This window comes from Anomalospiza imberbis, chromosome 2 (genome assembly GCF_031753505.1).
Source record: "Anomalospiza imberbis isolate Cuckoo-Finch-1a 21T00152 chromosome 2, ASM3175350v1, whole genome shotgun sequence".
NCBI classification, from domain to species: Eukaryota; Metazoa; Chordata; class Aves; order Passeriformes; family Viduidae; genus Anomalospiza; species Anomalospiza imberbis.
In genome coordinates, this window is record NC_089682.1 from 84,708,050 (window position 1) to 84,729,023 (window position 20,974).

Sequence of the window (20,974 nt, forward strand, 5' to 3'; positions counted from 1 at the left end):
ATGATATGTGTGTATTTAGAGTTGCATTTGTCAAAGCCTTCAACAAATCTCTGCAACAAAGGTTTCTTAAGTACCTGAGTTGCCAGAGAGCTGGAAGGCACATTCTTTTGTGGGCTGAAAGCTGGCTGAAGTGTAGGAAGCAAAATGAGGCCTCAATAAATAAGCAATAGAATCCTCTAGGGTTTGGCACTCAGATTAGATTTATCCAGTGTCTCTAACAACAGTCTGGAGATGACAGTTCTCCACGCTGGCAGATGCCATGCTGGAAGGCATGAGAATTAGTATATTTTAATGGCAGATGAGAATTAGTATATTTTAATGTAAGGTGATGCATACTGGGGAAAAATAATCTAAATTGTGCCTAATTATATGAATTTTAACTGGATTTTGCATTCAGGAAGGGGCACGTGGCACTGGCATCATTGACCATTTGCTGAAGTTAGTTCTGCATTGGCTACAACAGCAAAAGAACCAAAACTGTGAGCTAAATGAGGGGTACCATTAAGTAGGGTAATGCCTTGTATAAAATATTGATGCATTCCCATAGTGGACAGTGCTTGTCTCTACACTGAAAACAGAGATTATGGAGCTTGAGGACATGCAGAGAGAGGCAAGTAAAGTAGTAGCAGCCCTGGACTACCCCTGTTCTTACATAGGGCAGTGAATCAAGTCATATGGCATCTCAGCAGAGAATGGGATAGATTTCTGTGCCATGCCTGGACAGAAGGACACAGTCCTTTTGGAGATGTGTGATGGAGGTGTGCTGCTGCTGAAGGGATAAATATTAAACCTCCACTGTCTCTAAAGGTGCAAATAAACTCTCCATTTCTAAACTGTTGATCTGAGATTTCCAAATTGTTGATGCCGCTCTAAAACACTGCATTCACTGTAACATGAAGAATGACAAAACAACTTCATTTTTATAAGATGTTCTCCATATGCAAAGTTAAATAGGGAGATCTGGCTGTTCCATCAAAATATACTACTTTGCTATGTAAAGTGAGAAGCAGTTAGAACCTCTTGTATGATCTTTGCATCTATCACAGTAACCTTTTGTCTAAAGAGAACCCCAGACACCTGAGTCTGTTTTTTATTTCCCAAATAGGAAGGCAATTATAATATTGCTGCTATAGAGGAGATAATTTGCATTTGCTACTGCACTTCCAAGAAAAACAGAAGTTCTCATGTTTTTTTAAATTCCCACTGGCTTTCTTGCTAATATTCACTTTGTGTTTCAAGAGCAGCATTACCAAGAATAAATGAAAAATATTGCAATATTTCAAATCAACACTAAGTTCACCAAAACATGGCATATTATTCACCTTTCTAAATGCAGAATAATGAAAAAAATCCCAAGAGTCTGACATTTAACACCTTTTATTTTTAAAGTTCACCATAAGCCAAATACATGTTTTTTATCTACTTAAAAAACAAGGCTCACTTAATCAGATCCACAACTTCATTGTTATCTTCCATCTGGCAACCAATCCTAGTTACATAAATCTACCCTTTTTTCTGCCAAAAAGAATTTCTCAATACCAGCTTTGTCATAGAGAAGTTTGGCCAACTATCACTGTTTCTGGCAAGTAATACCTTAACTGCAAATAATGAGAAAGAAAAGTATGTTGCATTTTAATAATTGCAACCATTTTATCTACAGCAGAGAAAGTAAACAAATCTTGTCTTACCTCAGCTCATGGGCCTTTTGGTGTGTTCAGTATTTCCTTCTTCTGCTTGTGTTGCTCACAGACTTCAGGATTTTTAATGGAAAGGAAACCCACAAAAACTTGATGCAAAACCCTAGTGCTACAAATGCAGAAGCCAAAGAAAAACCACAAACAGGGTAAAGGGAAGTAAATCCTGATTAAAATTTCTTACATATTCTTAAAAGATAAATGTTCTCAGCTCAAGGAGTGGTGCTAGCAATCACAGGGCAGTCTTTCATTATTTTCACCCAATGAAAGAGGTTTTACAGCTACGTGGTGTGTTGCAAAGCGTTCTGAATTTCTGTGTTTGGGCCCACACTTCTATATATGTGCTTTCATTAGTCAGAGTTACCCAAAATATTAGTGGCAATTCCAAATAATCTTCCCATGAATCATGAAAGATGTTCTTGGAATTAGGGAGAGGATATTTGGTTTTGTTTACTTCCCAGAAAACACATAAATAACAAAATCGTTAACAGGCTTCTGGGATTTAGTGCATAATCTCATTCAACTCATAATTCAAGGCTGAGTTAACAAGCTGAGGGACTAATTTTCCTTGAATTTTTACAGGAACAGATAGAGCTCTGTTAGCCATGAGCAAATGGCTGCAGTGAATGCCTTACCCCCTCTTAAGCGTCACCACTTCTTAGTGGAGCAATGCTGACTGCACAGATGGGTGCTCTGAGCCCACTGCCATTGTAAAATAGGTTTTTATACACACTGTAGATGTAAGAGCTTGATTATTTCTGTTCTTGTATGTGCTGTCAGCACGTGCAGGTGGACCAGACATATCCAAGTGCTTTCTGGTTGCTGTGCTGTATTTCATATTGGCAGCAGGTCAGGAGTCCACAAATGGCTGCTTAGCACAGCAGATGAAGAGTCTCCAAAAAAACCCAACATTCTTGCCACCCACACTTGTAGTTATCTATACCCCAAAGTGCTTTGGATAAGGACTGTAATTTCTCCTCTATTTACCATTTGTCCATGTCAACTTGAGAACACTAAAATAGTCCTTTGGGTGTGCTCCTCATGTGGGGTCATGGTGGCAACGTGCAGTGGTTGCAAAGACTTGTGTCACCAGAGCTCACAAATCCCTAGACTCACAAACAGCTCTGTGGGTCCTCTTTTTTAGCATGGGGCTGAAAAAGGATATAGAAAACCAGCTTAGCTAAGAACTAGTCTAACTCTTTTGGTCTCCAAGGTGGGCACAAAAAGTGGTTTTTAATACTTGCCTTCATTTGAGGTGAGAGAGCAAAGTCAACTGAAAAAGCTTCCCAATAGAGATCCACATGAAGTGGATTTTCAAGGTGCAGCATGACAATGAATTAGGACCCTCTAGAAACCACTGTTTGCCAACTCTTGTGGCACCTAAGCCCATGGATAAGCATCCTCTTCCAGCTGGGGTTGTGCTGGCTGCTTTGGTTGGTGTCCCAGCTGTTTCCCTGTCTGCCAAAGTCTGCCTGCAAAGTGGCTCCTGGGTGCTCCCTAACCCCACAGAGTCGTTGAGGCAGGTACTGTAGACACCTGAAACAGGATGTATCTTCTCACCCAGGTCACATGGACTAAAGCAGGGTGGAAATGATCCTGTCAGCATCTTTGTGGACAGAGTCCTTTGGGAAAGAGACAAGACATGCATCAGGGACTGAGGCCACATCAGCCAGTGAGACCACTGCCAAAAGGCAGCTCTGGCCTCAGTCTTCACTTGGGCAATGCCCCAGTAACTCAGACTGCATCTTTTCTGCAACTGGCAGAGACTAATTTAGGCATTGCAGTAGCAGTCTGATGACATCCCCATCACAAGGCATGTGGCGATAACCACTTTGGGACTGATAAGCAGGCTGTTCTCAGATACAGAATCAGAGGCTGAAACATGCAGAAAAGTTAAGACATTGATCACATTTTATTTTCCTGAGATATTTTGAGAACAACTTTTTCACCATGTGATATGACTATCTTCATTGCCTGGGTAATTTCCCACATTCACCTTCTTAAATGCCCTGCTTTCTGGAGAGTACTGCTTCCTCCCTTTTATAAAGTAACTCTATGTTTTGCTTTAAGCCTGGCTTTGAATAAATGAGGTTGGCTGCCAACTCACCCTGCACCTGATGAGCTAGATCCGGAGTGACTGCTTGGAATTTTTTAGAAACATTCGCTGTATGACTCAGCTTCCGAGGGGAGGTTATTACATTTCTTACTAATAAAAACTTCAGTAATTCTGGAGAAGACATCTCAGAATATCATGAAGAATCAAAGACTTTCATCACAAGATGCTGTGTGCATATCACATACTTAACAGTTAGGAGCCTAGACCATTTCTGAATTTTGAGCCCCTAAAATGCATAGATGTTTGAGGACACAGCATAGTGCAAACCACCCTCCGGACTGCAGTCTCCATCATGCCTCGTTTCTTTTTGCATTTCTGGCTCCACAACAGCCCAGTTTCAAGACAGAAACACAGGAGGGGCTTACTCATCTTATTCCTTCCCCTTGCTCATAAAAATACATGCCCGCCAGTGCTGCACAGAGGTACTGCCCACAGGGGAGGGCCCCAAATGTGTGAAGAAGCCAGATTTTGGGTCTGAAATAAGTACTCCAGGCTAAGTAGAAGCAAAAATCTGGATTCTCCTTCACCTTTTCAAAGTTTTCTATAGGCCAGTTCAAGCGTCCTTGTGGACTGAGCACTATCTGGTGGGGGTGCCAGTCAAGGAGCCTGTGCACCACACTCCCTCTATAGGACACCTTGGACATCCCAAATACACATCATGCCATCATGTGCTCCATAGGCCAGGCCTCCCCATCCAGCCAGCCTAAAGTCAGGTGAGGTGCTGTCTGAGAATGGTCATCCCTACCCCCTTTTCTGATGCATCCTTCCAGCACTGCAGTCTCACTGGGCAGTTGTCACCTGATTCACACCTCAGCAGAGATACTGAGAGCACCTGAAACCCACATGGGTCTTGCTGGATGCACAAAGCCCAGCAGGGTCCTGAAAGCTCATCAGCTCACAGAGCATGGACTGCCTTGTGCGGCAGCTCCAGCATCTCGGCCTCCCACAGACACAAGGACTGCGCATGGGAGACACAGCAATCCCCAGCACCAGGAGAGCTGGGTGAGATACCAGGTCTCCCAGGCAACCCAGGTGAAGGAGCCTGCATATTTTTCCAGTTGTTCAGTCAATGTTTTGCTGTCTGGAGGCACAAAATTCTAGTGGCAGAGTTTCACTTTGTTTCACGCCAAATGATTCTTGGTAAAAATGGATCTGTCAAAAAACCAGAAGGGATTACCTCCATTGAAGATTTTAGCACTGCATGACTTCAACACGGCAGCTTAGCCTACTAACACATATCTATTTCCAGAGACCAAAATTACAAGCCTACATTCATTTTCTGTGCAATCCAGAAAAAACAGCATCCAATATTTGTAGCTCATCTGCTGTCAGCCATAAGGCTGGATGGATGGGAAGACAAAAGTGACAGCTGCATGAAGAAAGGGGAAGAAGCAAGGGCAATTTTAAAAGGAATTTTACAGAAAGGAAAAACACAGACGATTTTCAAGCTGTTTCTCTTGCAACATTAGTAATGACATCTTTTTTAATTGCCTGTAGTCCTTTCTTATTTGTTTGCAGTTCCTCATTAAAATACTGTTGAGAGTGGAGGAGCATTAATATATAGCTGGAATGGAAAAAAGACATCTAATGCTGTCTTTAAGTAAAATAAACTGTTATTTTTTAACTATTTAGCACTAAAACTGGTAATGTTTTTTCCAGCTCCTTCAAAGGTGTCTGTGGGCCTTGGGAAAAATTGATTGTCTCCAAAAGCTGTGGAGCTGATGGCAGCTGGGAGCATTAATGCTCTTCCCAGAGAATAATCGATCCAATTCTTGATTTTGAAAAGAGTGAACTGGAGCAGGACAAAACACCAAACACTTTCTAAGGCCTTCATCTAAAACCCATTGAAGTCACTGGAAGGAATAGTGTCTTTTTGGCTTAAAACCTAAGACAGACAGACTCAGAAACTGTGACTGTAAAAAAAACAACTCTTTTTTTCTTTTTTCTCAAGCTAGCTAAAAGCATTTCAGATCTAACATGTGCAAGCTTCTCAGCATGTCAGGTATATTCTGTTTTTTCCATGCAGTGTACCTCTCAAAACCTTTCTGCAGCCATTTCTCTACCTACCAATCACCATGGTGCTGAAGTTCCTTTCTGCTTGTGTTATTATTTCTGGTTTGCATAGTACACATTGTAGGATTGCAAACCGGGGGGACAATGAAAGTGTGGAATTTGAAGGATTTGGCAATGAATCTAGTTACCTCTGTCTTAAGATTTGGTCTCCCAAAAGTTGTTTTTTGTGTATGTTGGCACATGTACTCATGCATGCACACAGTGCTGTGTTTTGGTCTCTGTTTACCCCATATTAAATGTTCTATGAATCCTGAGAATTCTGCTGAACTCTCCTTCCTCACAAATATAGAAACTCAAAGCAAAACAGCCTTTTTTCTCTTTTTCTCACAATATCCCTGACCCAAGAGCTGGATAAAATCCAACCACAACATTCTAAAATCAGAATGACCAGATGTAGGTGCTCTGCTTCTTCTGGCCAATGGCCAAACACCACTATGACACAACCTGCAAGTCCTTCCACATAACCCACTACCACCAAGTCTGTTTTCATATCAATGTACTCATTAATGGTAGTCACCAAAAACTTTATGAGAGACCACAATGTCCCTCTCTGCACAGCATGGGACATAAGTCCCCCAATCTTTTAATCTGAGGATGATGGGTCCCGCCTGCCAGAGGTCCCTCTCCCTGGGGCATGTGGAAAATTCTTCCTTCAGGCATTGGCTGCTGCCAACATAAAGCAAGTTTAAATTTCTGTCCTCGGTCTGGATTTTAATGATGTTCCTTCAGATAAAACTCAGATGGGATTAGATGTCAGTAGATATATTTTCTATTCTACTGACTTTGAGAAATGGTTTATTGTGTGCTGTTTCATGTTTTTTTAAACTGCATTTTATAATGCCATATTAAGTTATCTATAGATGTGATTTTGAAAGAAATCATAACATGATCTTTTGTCCCTTTTTTTCCACTTGGAATTTCAGGACAATATCCATGTGTCTGTGATGGGCCATAAATACATTGAAAAAAATGTCCATTTATAAATGAAATTTCTAGCCATGAAAATTGCTAGGATTACATATTTCTTTCGTAATTAGTTTGTATCTAGTGTCCCCCAGATAAAAATGAGAATTCATTTAAGCACATCTTTGTCACAGGGTACATGGTTTTGTGACATGATCTCACACTCCTCATGCTAATGAGCCCACGTTTTTTTATCCCTCTTATCTTTTTTTCAGACAGGGAATCTCCAACTCTCCAGGCTGTAATCTCCTCTGTATCTTCTGGTTACTCCATCATGTCCTGGAAGGGACATAAATTTAAGATCCCAGATATCCAATCTTTGACTCCCTCAAGCTTTGTTTATTGAAGCTTACCAGGGTAAGTTTAGCAAACTTCAGGTTTTGGTGATTTAATGATCAAAGTGACAATAAGAGTCTGTGAAAAAAAAAAAAAAAACAACTTAATTTGTCCGGGCTACAAGTGGGCACTGCTTGTGAATAACAAAACAACTAATTTAAAATTAGTTGGGAAAGTTAGATCATTTCCATTATCAGCACCAATCTTTGTGGTTGATTGTCATCAGGTGACCTTGTTCACCAGTTCAAGTAGCGCTGGGGACCAGTCTAGGCAGCTCTGACATGGGCTGGCTACAGAAACGGGTGATAGTCAGCCAATCTTGCACAGGGTTTTACAGTGATGACTAAACTACCTCATGTTTTGCTTTCAGAGTCCTCAGTGCAATGTGGAGAAGCTGGGCAGAGGCTGATTGGTCTTTTGCTGGAAGAAGAAACTAAAGAGAAATACACAATTTTATTCAGTTTGTCTGGCAGAATGTTTCTTCCACTTTGTTGCTGTTGCTACAAGACCAGCACTGTAATTCTCTGGAAACACAGAGCATGCCACCAGAGAAGAATTAGCTCAATGGTTTTACATTTACGCAACTTTCTCAACACCCAGGGACTGATGATTTCAGAAGAGAATAAACAAAATAAAGTCAGCTGTTTGTTCAGCATGTTCCAACACCCGTCCATCTGCTTCCTTTTGTACTCACGGTCCCTCAGCCACAACTTTTCTTATCAGCCACATTCAAAAATATGACTCATTTTTCACATAATAGACTGGGTGGAAAGTAGAGAAGTTTTTATATGTAATAAAGCTTTTTCTTGCCGAGGATCTCCTGCATTAGCTCACATTCTATTTATCATTAAAGAGAATGACTAAATGAAAATGTACTCTTTCTAGCCCTAGTTAGCTGCAACAGGACTCACTGTGGCACAATTAGCTTTTCTTGGCTCTTCACAGGACCAGGTACATGAAGCTTTGGTATAGCTAATTCTAGGACAAGGAGGAGCCACAAGGGGACTAAGTGTTAATACAGTCTATACACAGTCTTACCCTCTCTACTCAGGCATCTTGTAAGCTCAGCTAACACACTTTCTTGGCTGCAGAGCAAAAGCCACTCTGAAGTGTGAACATTGGCCTGAACATCTGCCCACTCCGCTCCCTCAGGTTTTGAATCTGTGTTGCAACACCATAAAAACCATATCTCCAGGCAGATGAAATGGTTCCATGGGAGAGGTCTGTGTAGTCTGCCCTGCTGGTGACATCTTCAGTAACCATCCCTTTTCCATGGTGTCGTGCTGTACTCTGCTGGCAACAAGGCTGATGGCTGGATTCCCAGGTGAAGGCTGTGTTTGCCTAGCACATTTATCCCTGCTCTTGCTTTCCACATGCTAGACTGGTTTTAACAACATCTTGCCTGGCTGAGAGACAAGAGGTAAAACACACAGCAGGCTGTCAGTAGATTTCCAGTACAGATGAAGTCCCATGGCTTTTGTCACACAGATTTTGTTCTTTTTTCCCATGAGACCCTCACGTGCATCAGACAACCACTGCTGCCACAGGAATCTCTCATGAGCTCAACTGATTTCCCTAGGATCAGAACATCAGTGCTGGGCTAAGGAAAGCTCTTATCAGTGTAAATTGTATGTCTGACTGACAAACTGATGTTTTGTATCTCTCAGTGTTGACCAGTGTGATTTTTCTTTTTTGCTACAATCACAAGTACCCATCCACAGGACAAGAATGGGACTGAGTCACATCACATCTGATTGAGATGCTCAAACTTTGTGAGGTTATTTTGTGGCTACAAAGTTACTACAGACAATCAAAGGCTTATGTAAAGAGGAAACAAGATGAAGTTAATGTGCTTTAAAATCAAGTCAGCAACTCACCTTTTGTATCTGATAATGACTTGATAGAGCTACATGATGCTGACTAAAAAACATCACTGAGAAAAGTTCCAAAGAACAAGACCTTTAATATGTCTTTTGTACTTCATTTGCTCCATTCTACATTTTAATTTCTAAAGCATCACCGAAGTGCATTCAGTAGGGTAGTAAGTATAATTCCTATGAGCTAGCTAAATTACCTCTAGCAAATTTGTATCAGCACTTATATTGTATTGGCATCAGTACATTATAATTTAAACCTTTTATTTCACCACTAATCAAAGACAATTTTTGCATATAAACCAAATCTTCTAATTTGGCTACAGTCTCATGTCTTTCTTTTTTTAATAATTAAGCATGGTCACTATAGCCTCTGTAGGTAATAAAGTAGCTTCTACATATAAGCAACATTGTCTTTTGTCAAGCAAAATTCCTAGGTCTAATATCTTCTGCTTGCATCTCTGCAAAACAGCATTATGTACAATATCCACCAGATATAACACTGGAAAATTCTGCTTCCCTTTGACAGGCAATACTGAAAACATCTGCTGGTGTAAGCAAATTGGCTGAGGAAACTGCATGCTCCCACTTTAGGAATGTTTTCTGTTCATTTTTCATCTCTCTAGTGTATAGATCCATCACTTGTATTGCTGACACATATTAGAACAGGAATTGTAACACTAAAGTGCTGGAATTATCCAAAAGGCGAAAGCACAATTTTGCTATGTCAAGAGATTGTAAATGGGTGATAGAGGCTCTTTGCTATTTGAAATGGCAAACTGTAGTAAACCTAACACAATTGTAAATATTCTAAAATGAAAACTTCCTTTGCTTCAGCACAAGAAATCTTAGCCACAGGTAGGATTCTCATCAATAAAGATACCATCCAAATTAAGTTTGGCTCTCTCTTGAGCTACAGTATACAATGTCTGCAGGCCATAGCCATAGAAACATAAATATTTTGCTTCCCTTTATGCAACTATTCAATGGAAGGAAAACAGAAAGCAAACTAGTGATGAAGAGCTGGTCTGTATGTATGAACTCTCTCCTGGGTGACCATCAGGCCATGCTTGTGTTCACCAGCAGCAGGAGCGACTGTAGCTAGAAAGCAGGGACTGCCTTTGATAGTGCACAATAGTAACCTTCTTTAAACCATTCAGAATGATGAGCTATACAATAAGAATTTGCCTTCTATCTCCACCATCTGTGTGTGCTGGGAAAAAGCTCTTTCTGGTGTCAGTGATGAAAACAAAAGAGATTATATACCCAACATACTGTTACCAGCTGACTGTTAAAAAAAAAAAAAAAAACAAACAAGCTTTCTCCTGAAGATCAGGTTTTGGAAGATCAAAGCTATGGATGTACACATACATTCTTCACATCATTGCAAGAGCAAGTCATATGTCAAGAAAGGCCACACGATATCAGTCAAAATGCTCACTTTGCCTGGCACCCTGATTGTAACAGGGACAAATCAAGGATGCCTGTGGAGCAGTTCAATAAAAAACAAGTATGTAGTGATGTTTTCCTAGAATAGTCTTTCAGCTGTCTACAATTCTTACTTAAAGATTTGCTGCAGGAGAAAAGTCTGGAGATTTAATAACCCTTGATGGGTTTTTCCTTCAGTAAATGTCAGCCTTTGGCAACACAACATCTTGCACAGAAGAATTCCTTGGAATGAGTACATATCATGGAAAAAAGTGCTGCAGAATTAGATCACAAATATTAGACATAGATACATTAGAATTACCTGCATGAAAATCACATCCTTTCATCTTTATTGAACCTGCTGACTGTCACCTTTCTTTAAGACTCCTTGCTTCTTCCACTGAAAAAGGAGAGGAAAAAATTGTTCCTTCCTACATATGAAGAAAACATTGGTTCAGAATGAGGATGTACCTAGAGCAGCATCCAGTCTTCTGTGTGCATGACAAAGAAGTAGAGGAACATGGCAAACTTATATACTACTTCCCCTTAGTATTCTGTCACCTTGCAATTATTTTTAGCATGGACAATTTTGTTTGTTTATACTAAATATTTTTGGCCCCTTGAGCCAGTACAGAAAATTATGGTGCACGTGACAGAGAGCATGCATTTTTCTGGCATTTGCACAGGGGAAGGATTTTCTTTGATTTCCAAACTTAGTGTGACTACAGTCAATTTGTAATCACCCCTTCCAGGCTGTAGACCTTTGACACAACTCCAGGTCATTTCTGGCAGGCTGGAGGGTCTCAACCGACACATTCATTCCATGTATGGAAGCCAGGTTGCTCACCTGGCTCATTTTTAACTGTAAACCTTATAGGAGTTAATAACCACTGAGCAGAGGCCTTCAATGTTACACAGAATGTAAAACACTCTGGATTTACCCAGTGGTGCAGTAACTTGGGGATTTTGTCTTCTCCTGAACTCCTAGGTCTTCATACAATGAACTTTTGTGTTTGAGACACAGCTGTGAGCTCGGAGTGCCCCATCTTAGGGATAAAGGTAAATGCCAAACACAGAGGCTTCTGATGCACATCATTTTGCATCCACCGCTGCTAAGTTTCATGTGTCATTTAATTGCTCCATTATTCATACTCACATGGTGCTTTTGCAGCTCTTCAAAGTCAATCCTCATCTTTGCTGTTTTGCAGAATAGCAAAGTATTCTGCATATCATCTTCAAACTTTATCTCCTCACTTTTTACCTTCCGTTCTAGACTTTTATTATGTGGAACAGCTAAGTGTCAGTAACAGCTTCTGGAACACGCTGGTAGCAACCCATTTTTGCCCTAAAAAAGTTATTTTCTTCTGCCCTTTCTCCTCATTATTAACACAAGGACCTTCCCTTCTAGGCGCCAGTTGCTCAATTGTTTGGAAGGTTTACATTTAGATTCTTCAATATTATTTAGACATCTTTAGATATGATGAATCCAGACCTCCTTAATTCTCATTACTTTTCATTCAGAGGAACCCAGTATGCTTTTTGTAACAAATTTTGCCACTGTAACATTTCTTCCTCACTAGAAAATATTTCTTCCTCACACTGTCTGGTTTATGCATGTATCCACTAATTCTCTATGGTTCTTTAAGAGCATTACTAGTAATTTGCCCAGTACATATGCCAGGTTTCCAAATTAGTGGCTTAATTTTTCACATTAACTCTCTTCCATTCCTTTGGTAGTAAGACAGCTCTAAGTGCAACGTTATACATTACAGTGAGGAATGCATCACTTTCTGCCTGGAGCTTCTTGGGTGCACTTTGGATAAAAACCATCAAGTGATGGGGATTCATTAATGTTAATACTCTCTGCTTGTTCCAAGACACTTTTAGTTAAAATTGAGATGCCCACTGATACGTTCTCTGCAAGAAGAACTATCCAGACTCTTATTCAGTGGATAGATCCAAAAACTATGAATACTTTTTTTTTTCTCTCCGTGGCTTTTTCTTCCCTGAATATTTCACACTCCAGTCATTGAGCTACTGAAACAGACCCCTGTCAGGCTTTCTGACATGGTTTTAGGATTTATTAATTGATTTTCATAAATAATTCCCTGAATTATTTGAATTTGGAAGGGGGATTTAGGAGGAAGTTTTTTGGCCTGCCTACTACACTTTTGCCCTTAATTACAGCAAACAGATCCAAATAGGGTGAATCCATTCACCCTATCAGGGCACAACTTCAGCTGCTTAAAGGAAGTCTTCTTGTCTGTAACAGCATTCCTTTCAGTGGAGTCTATGTATGCTGCCTTCATTCAGTGCTTTCTCAAATCTTTTCTGAATAACAGAAAGTATTTGTTTTTTTCCTCCACTGTGGAGCTCTTACCAGGTACTCAAGTTGTGTGCAGAGATTCAATGCCCTTGTAAATACTTAATAAACACACTCTCCTTTATATAGCTCCCCTTTGCAAAATTTAAAAGCTGTAAGGTGTTTGTTGCTTCTTTGAGCGTTGTTGCTTCTTTTGATCCTGAAAATGCTGTGAATTCATGTACATCAGGGTCACAACTACCAAATGGCTCTTCCACGGCAAGTGGCTAAATGCTAATATTGTTCCTTCATGAAGTCCAGGTAATCTACTCCAGCTGAGGCAGAGAGACTGGACTAGACAGTATCCAGAGGTGCCTACAATGGTGATATTATCTGTGATATTATTAAATAATATTTAATAACAATAATATACCCAAAAATAATGTAATATGGTGCCGTGATTTAACCATGATGTTGTTGGCTAAGAACAGTACAATAATTGAAATAAAGTTAAATAGAGTTCTACTACCAATAGCCATCGTAATGAAAAGGGAGACTGCCAAAAATAATAAAAGTAATAAAGGTAATAAAAAGAAAGTAATAAAACAATACACAATACATTTACTTACTGCCCATTGACCAATGCCCAGGCAGTCCCTCTGTTGCCATCAGCTCCTACTATCTCCCCCAAGCTGGAATTACATCTCTGCCTCTTCTTGGCCTTGCACAATGTGCCAGGAGCCTTTTGGACAGTACAGCCAGAGAGATCCTGATACTCAGCTTCCTGCTGAACACAGGTCACAAGTACCAACACCTCTCCAGTATTTCCTAGAAGCTGGTTCAGATGCACTTTGAGGTTCACTTAGCAAGCAAGCCACTACTATGATCTCAATTATTATATGGGTGATGATCCAACTGGCCACTGCTACAGATTTTCCTCCTTTCCATGGGCATCTCTGCCTCCAGAGGCTTAACCTTAAGCAAGCAGCTTAATTCTGATATATAAGACCTGGGGGAGGGAAGGGAGTGATGGTAGCTACTTCATTCTGATTAGTAAGGGAAATACAGCAATATCAGGGCATTCCTGGGAAAAAATTCATCTTCTTGTGGTTTCTACTGTAAGGTAGAAATATGTCAGTATTAGGTTACCCCTTAAACAGTTTTTTAAGGACTTAATAAAGGACTTAATTTCTCAAATTAAAGATCAGGGGATTAATTTTAGCCTGAAAATAATATGTCTGATGCAGGAGAATCTGTTTTTATAGAAGCCAGTAGGCCAGCTAGTAGGCCACACTTGGGTCATACTGGAAATTAAATGCCTCCTAAGTGACACTAAAACTCCATGGCAAAAAAGGGGAAGGGTTTAAGACTGAAGATTGAACTGAAAGGCTGTAAGGGGGCTTCATGAAACACAGGAAGAGTTAAAAGGAATCAAGGGGAAAGACTGGTTTTGGTTTTTTTTTTTTTTTTTTCATTTTAAAAGCACAAGATGACTAACTCAGACATGTTTAGTACTTGTCAGACCATGACTGGAAGGGCTTGGAAGATGGGCAGAGATGTCTCCATCTCTCCCAGTGGCATCACTAATCAATAGATAAAGACAGGCTGAAGAGCAAAGCACACAGATCAACACTAAAACTGAACTGACAGAGACAAGGAATTGTCTTGTGGGAATTCTGGTGTGTTCATACCAGTGATGCCTGCTAATACTTGGAAAAGTATTAATAAAATGTGGACAGCGATAGAATGAGGTGGATTGTTGCTAACACAGCTGTGAAAGAAAATTGATACTGCAAATGCTTTTTTCTCTCCCAGGAACAGGGCTGGTAAAGCTGAGTTTGATGGAACCTTGAATACTATCATTCAAAATAGCGCTGGGAGAGAATGAGGCCTTTGCTGCCCAGACTTATTCATCAGGAGGTCAAGTCAGGTCTTTTGAAGGTTGTCTTGGGTTTGAGTATCCAATTGCTGCATGGCTAAAATTCAGCCCCCCAGGAGGACAAGACCCAAAGTATGCAATTTGCTGAGGGTGACTATCAAAATCAAGAAACAAAGGAAAGAATAGTTTTGTTAACAGACATCATCCAGTTGTAGGAAGGATATCAAAGGCTGCACCAGATAGGAATGGGTACACCAGGAGAATAGAATGAGAAAAGAAATATCCTCAGCTTCTGAGGCAGGGGAAGACTGTCCACAGGGTCACCAGTGTATTGTGTCCACTGAAAGCTGTCCCTGGGATCTCCTCAAACAGAGGTGAGGAGGTTCTGGCAGCAATTACCAATGACTCTGTGTTTCTAAGATTTGAGATGAACTAGTAGCATTTGCAGTAGAAAAAACCCACTAACCTTAGATGTTATTTCTGGAAAACCCCCCACTGGGAAATCTCATACATGGATGTTTCTAGGAAGACCATGAGTCTATGGAACAGCTATTTTAAGACATGCAGGCTAAAATGAGAATAATTAAATGATACATGCCCAGAGATGTTCTCAGATGTCAGAAGTGTTCCCAGATAGTCTACAGTGCTAAATGGTTAAAACAATCTGGTACTGGGAATGCCATCCTGGGGTCTTCCAATTTCTGTGTATGTTTTGGAAGTTACCAGGGTCATTACAATGGGTCATTTGGAAAACAGAGGTCATAAAGACTGAAGCACTCACTTTTGCAATGTGTGAGTAGGTCATTCAGTTCAGTGTTAGAGGATGGTTCAGCAAACTTATTAGTATTAGTACAGCCAGAGTCATGGGAATTGCAATAGGTCTGGGAAGTGAGATGAAAAATAGGAATGACTATATCCTATCAGAGCAGACTCATCTTCTCTGCTACTTCAGAGATTCAGGACAAGAGTTGAGGCATGATCTGGTTGGGAAACAGGAGATTTCTGAGTAAATAAAATATGAGTTTATAAGAAAACAGATCTGAATTGAGGGAGAGGAACCTTGGCTGCATAAACAATTTAGAGTGGCTCCCAAAGCAGGGGAAAGACATTGAAAAATATACTAACAATAGCCTACCATGCAAAGGCACCAACACTAATTGCAATGAACTGAGCATTCCTACTTTTAATATAATATCTTGTCCACGGAGTAGATTACAAGGAGATTTTACAAAACCACTGCCACTTGGCAGGCATACATACTGATTCAGCAGTTACAGACTTGAAACATTTCCCATTTAGGGCAAAAGACAGAAAAACCTATGTGGAGATGTGAAGAAAAAGAGAGACTTTGCCAGAGGAGTTGCTTTTTTGGGAGACATTACTAAATTGTACCTCAAATCCATGATGATGAATGAATTAGCCAGTGAGCCCCTATTCCCCTTTCCCTCAGTGCAACAAACCCACAGAGAACACCAGGGCTATGAAATCTTTTGACTTCACTGCAGCAAACAATATAGAATACTGATAGGCAATATTCCAGTTAATTTAAAGGGTGCCTGGTTTTACTCTGTTTCTGGCGATGCATAAGCCCTTGTCTATTGGCATAGGGTGCTGCTTGAAGTCTGGTAAAGAATTACTTGCCTGAGCCAAGGTAATCCATGGAGCTGGAGTGTGCAAAGCCTTGCAGAAGTACAAGCAAAATGTGCACAAAGGAAAATGATGACTAGTCTTACAACCCATCCATCTGTGTCTCTTCTGTCTGAAAGACCAGGCATTCTATTAATGTAACCTTGACTCCGGAGAAAGCCTTGAACTGATGCTTTGATGTCTTGTCTTTGTGACTGTACCTCTGACAGGTGATGCATATATTTCACTAAGCAGGGTATGTGCATAAAGTTCACTTGATGCAGATGGCTTTCTTATATAAACTATTGTAAAACTCCCAAAATAAGCTGAAGGAACAGCCTGAGTTATTTTAGAGTGCATCTGACTGAAGAGCTGGACTCCCTAGACTAAACCAAATCTTTCTCTGCTGAGATTCACTTAGATATATTTCTGTTTTAAGACTGGTTCTTCTTGGCAACTTATTAGCAAAACAATGAAAAGCTTTCAGAAAATGGTTTAAGGACTTTGATCTAAGCAGTCAGCAAGCTAAAACTACAAATGTCTAGTATGTGCATGGATGAATAGGAAAGGGCCTTTTTTACAGCAAAATTACTTACCTATGCAGTAAGAAAGGTATAGAAAGAAATGAATATGCATTCATTTCTGATACACATTAAATTTATGGCTTCTTCAGTGAGAGAATCATGACAGTGAATAAAAGGAAAGGCTATTAACTTTGAAGTAAGTTTGGGCTGTTTTCTCATTATGATTGTATGCCAGAAGAAAGTAATGCTCGAGGCACTTTGAAAATCTTGCCTTTCCAGCCTACCTGTGGAAGGAACTCGTACTAAGCAACTGTCTTCATAAAGGTACAGACAATAAGTCTAGAAAATACCAAGGAACAGCTAAATTATATCTATTTAGGGAAATATCTATAAGAGATTTCACTTAGAGCTCTTCCTTCCCACACTCTGGTATATTGGTAACTGCACTGCCTACCCGAAGTGTCCAGGAAGATGAAGATTGCAAAATACAGAAGTGTTACTTAAGGTACAGTGACACCAATTCTCAAATGCAGTATTTTCTTTTCAATTGTATGTGTTCCTGGTTACTAACTATAGGTAAATTATATGGCACCTAAAATAGTGCCTCTGCTACTGTTCTATTGCAAGTAATGGTTGTACTGTGCCCAGCATGTCAGCTCCCAAGCCAAGGCTTGAGGGCAATGTCATAAGGTGCACCAAGTTCATTTTGTGCTTGATCTCTTTCCTTGCCAGCTGCTAACGAAGAGTGATGGGCTTTGCTGGGTTTATTGTGCCTGAGAGATGATATGCCAAGAACAATCTGAGAGGTGACAAATCCCTGACTGTCAGAAGGGACAGTGTCTTCAAGGATCCCAGGGGTGCTGCAGCCCCTGAACTGAATAGCCCAGCAGAGCTGGAGTGCTGCAAAGAAACTAGACAGCGGAAGTTACATTTTAAAGGGCCAAAATGTGGATGGTCACCTCCTCAACACAGTGCTCCTGGCATTTCAGGTCCCCTGTTCAATAATATCTCCATGTAGACAGAGGAAAAAAAATCTGAAAAACAAGCCTGAGCAAAGAACCAAAAGCAGAGTTGTGATCTCAGAAGACATATTTTAATGTATTTACGGTTTTATGAGCCACCAAAACAAGCACAGGCAGACACTGCATTAAGAAGTACTTCAACACCCTCTACAGGAACCATAAATGAAAAAGAAAGTAATTTATACCTGTAGTTAACTCTGACAAAATTTAACAAAAAGACTAAAATGATTTTAGATTACTCAGCCAATCTTGGAACTTTCATTTTCCTGACCAGGTTAATAAGTGTGTTATATTCTAGAAGCTATTACGTGTCTTGTTTATATCTCAGAAAAGATGTTGCCTTGAAGGATACAAACCTTCCTCATCTTGTCACTAGCCACTTTCTTCTTTCTTGGTTTTAGGAATGGATTGTTACCACCATGCACTTTCTGAAGAACTTTATAATGTTACTATTTGAAAGTAAATTTAGTCTGAGCAGTCCATGCTATATCTAGAAGCTAAATGTGCTTCTTGGCCAGCATCTACTAACAACATTGTAGATGGTTTCTGTGTAAAATTCTAAGCCCTAACTTTTTTGGAAGTGCTGGGAAGGATTTACTTCATTCCTATTAGCTCCTATTGTGCCTCAGTATATGAAAACATTGTTTTCACCAAGGTGGCTTCCTCCTGTCACAGAACAAGGGAGAAAAAGATCAGGTGGCCATGAGATAACACAGACAAACAGACAAACCACCAGCACATTGAAGGCTTCTTCTGGCATGGGGTAAAGACCGTGGAAAGCCTGTGGATATTCTCAGTTCAGTCAGAGAGAAAAAGAGAAGGTTCTCTAACCAGGCGAGAGCCTGGGAGACAGTTAGGAAAGAATGTAAATAATTCCCTAATCTATCTTGTTGTTCACATTGTTTATAGATATGTTCTGCCGCCGTGCGTCATTCACTGCACACCAATGGTGTGAGATATTTTTACTCTAAGACCAATGAAATTAGTCTGCATGATGTTCTTTATAAATAGAGCTTTTGAAATAAATCAGAGTTCATTCTCTTGCCTTTGATTTGGAGTCATTCTCGTTACCGTCCTGCTCTACAGCGACAAAAGCCTACCTCCACAGAAGAAGCTTACAAGCCTCAGACAAAAGCAGCACAACTCGGGAGCACCCATGGACATGACAGACCACATGCCTAGGTCATGAGAGAGGGGGACAACTGTCCTCAGGGATTTATACTTGGGTGTGATGAAGGAGTGGTGTGGGACTTGGGAGCTTTAATGCAACAAGTGAGAATGCAAGGCACACACAGTCAAGCAATGCACATTTCATTTCCACTTCCCTGGCAGGCTTAACACATTTGTTTTCCTTCCTCACCCACAGACGCTGCGGGGCTCTCATGGGCAGTCTCCTGAGAAAGCGCTGCAGAAGCCACACAAGCCTGGGTCTGCAGCCTGATCCACTGAGTGCCCAAGGGGAGCCTGCCCAGGGCACTTCAGCGGGAGGCAGGCAGCATCAAGAGAACTCCTGATGGCCACAGCCTCACAGCTCTCACTCTACCCCTAGTCCGTGGCACAGGGGCGCTCCCCAAAGGAAGATGCACAATTCCCTGTGCGCCCAAGTGGAGCCTGTGGGAGAAGTCAGACATATGTACCCTCAACCCCCATTCCAGGGGAAATCACCACGGCAAAATCAGGGTTTCAGCTCTGTTGTTTGGGTTTCCTATCTCCACCTGTTATTTAAATCAGGCCATGTGCTGCAATGCTCTGTGCCCTGAAGGCCTGTCTATCTGTGCTGTCTCTGTCAAAATGTTGGGAGGGTGATGACACACCTTCAAGCCAGGACAGGCTGTGGCTGCAAACAGCAGCTACTCAAGCATAAAATCTCTTCAGGCACATACCTGTTGTGAGGTAAATTTGAGTCCCTTGGCCGTGGGGCAGCTCTGAGGCAGGAGATGCCATTGAGGGGTGGTGCAAGGTCTGAGCAAGGCCAGATGTGCCAGCTGTGTCCTACTGGACAAGTCTGTCCTTGACAGCAGAAGAGAGGAGCTTGTTTATTCTGGTGTGTGACAGCACTTGGACAGCAGTGCTGGAATGATGCAGGATTTGGTCTGGGGTACAGCTGACAGGGTGGTAGCAGTGTAAATATAGGCAGAAAGCCAAAACATGCAGCCACAGTGCCCACAAGCCTAAATACCTAACACAAAATTGAATAATTTGTTAGCCACAAGCCTCTTGCCCCTTCTTGTACCTGATTTTATTAGCTTCTCCTAACAGACTTGAAGTGATTCAAGACATGGGATAGCAAAGCCTCTATTAGCCAGAGCTGTTCACAGTGAAGCATCAGTTCATCTTTGAAAAGGTCAGACTTCTCACTTGCGTGTTTGGAAAAAGGAACAATTGTGTCATAGAAATACTAAAAATTCCTAAAAACTGACTTGGAATTACTTCTCAAAGAGGTGTCAATCTGCTTGCTAAGTGAATTTGTCTGAATAGGGAGAATTGGTGTGAATAGGGAGAGCAGAATTTCAGGCATGCTGGTTCTTGCAGTCTCTTAATGGATGCCTATTTGTCATATAATTTTGCCATTTGCTATTTGATTAAGGGGTTTTTAACTTTTACATTAATCTGCTGAACTATGTGTGATCTGTGGGTGTGAGCATTCTTTGATCTCCATTTATATCTACAGAGTTAGCAGAAGTCCCTGCCAGTTCCTGTTAAAGGAAGAAAGCAAGTTCTTACATGTAGAGTGGTTCATATGACATTTTGTAATCATCTGGATTAAAAAGAGTGCTTTTTTTACTGAAGTGGCTTTAGAATTAAAATTTCTCAATGAAGCCTTTTTCAGACTGAACTCAAAACTTGCTTTTATATACACTTTTATTTTCTCTCTCTTCCATGTATGTCAAAAGAGAGACCAGGAAGTCTTGTTCTTTCATATGGCTGAAGCATATGGGCTATTTTTAGGAACACCACTGTGTCACTGCAGGATGGCAGAGGACTGCCATCTTTGTGCTAATGATGCACAAAGAATGTTCCGAGAGGCGCACATGCAGTTCTGTTTGCAGGTTCTGCAGCTGATGGCTGACATCCACTCTAATGCTGAAAGTTTGTTTTTGGAAGAAACAAAAAAAAACCACAGGAGAGAGAAGGGA

At 40.8% G+C, this 20,974-nt stretch overlaps 1 long non-coding RNA gene across 1 annotated transcript; it reads right to left on the reverse strand.

The window, feature by feature from the left end:
* Positions 1-6,860: 6,860 nt before the first annotated feature.
* Positions 6,861-19,905, reverse strand: LOC137466955 (uncharacterized). The gene is made up of 3 exons (XR_010995350.1): positions 19,721-19,905; positions 7,535-7,615; positions 6,861-7,125 (listed from the first exon to the last, which is right to left on the reverse strand). It is a non-coding gene; the product is annotated as an uncharacterized lncRNA (long non-coding RNA).
* Between the last annotated feature and the right edge of the window lie 1,069 nt (positions 19,906-20,974).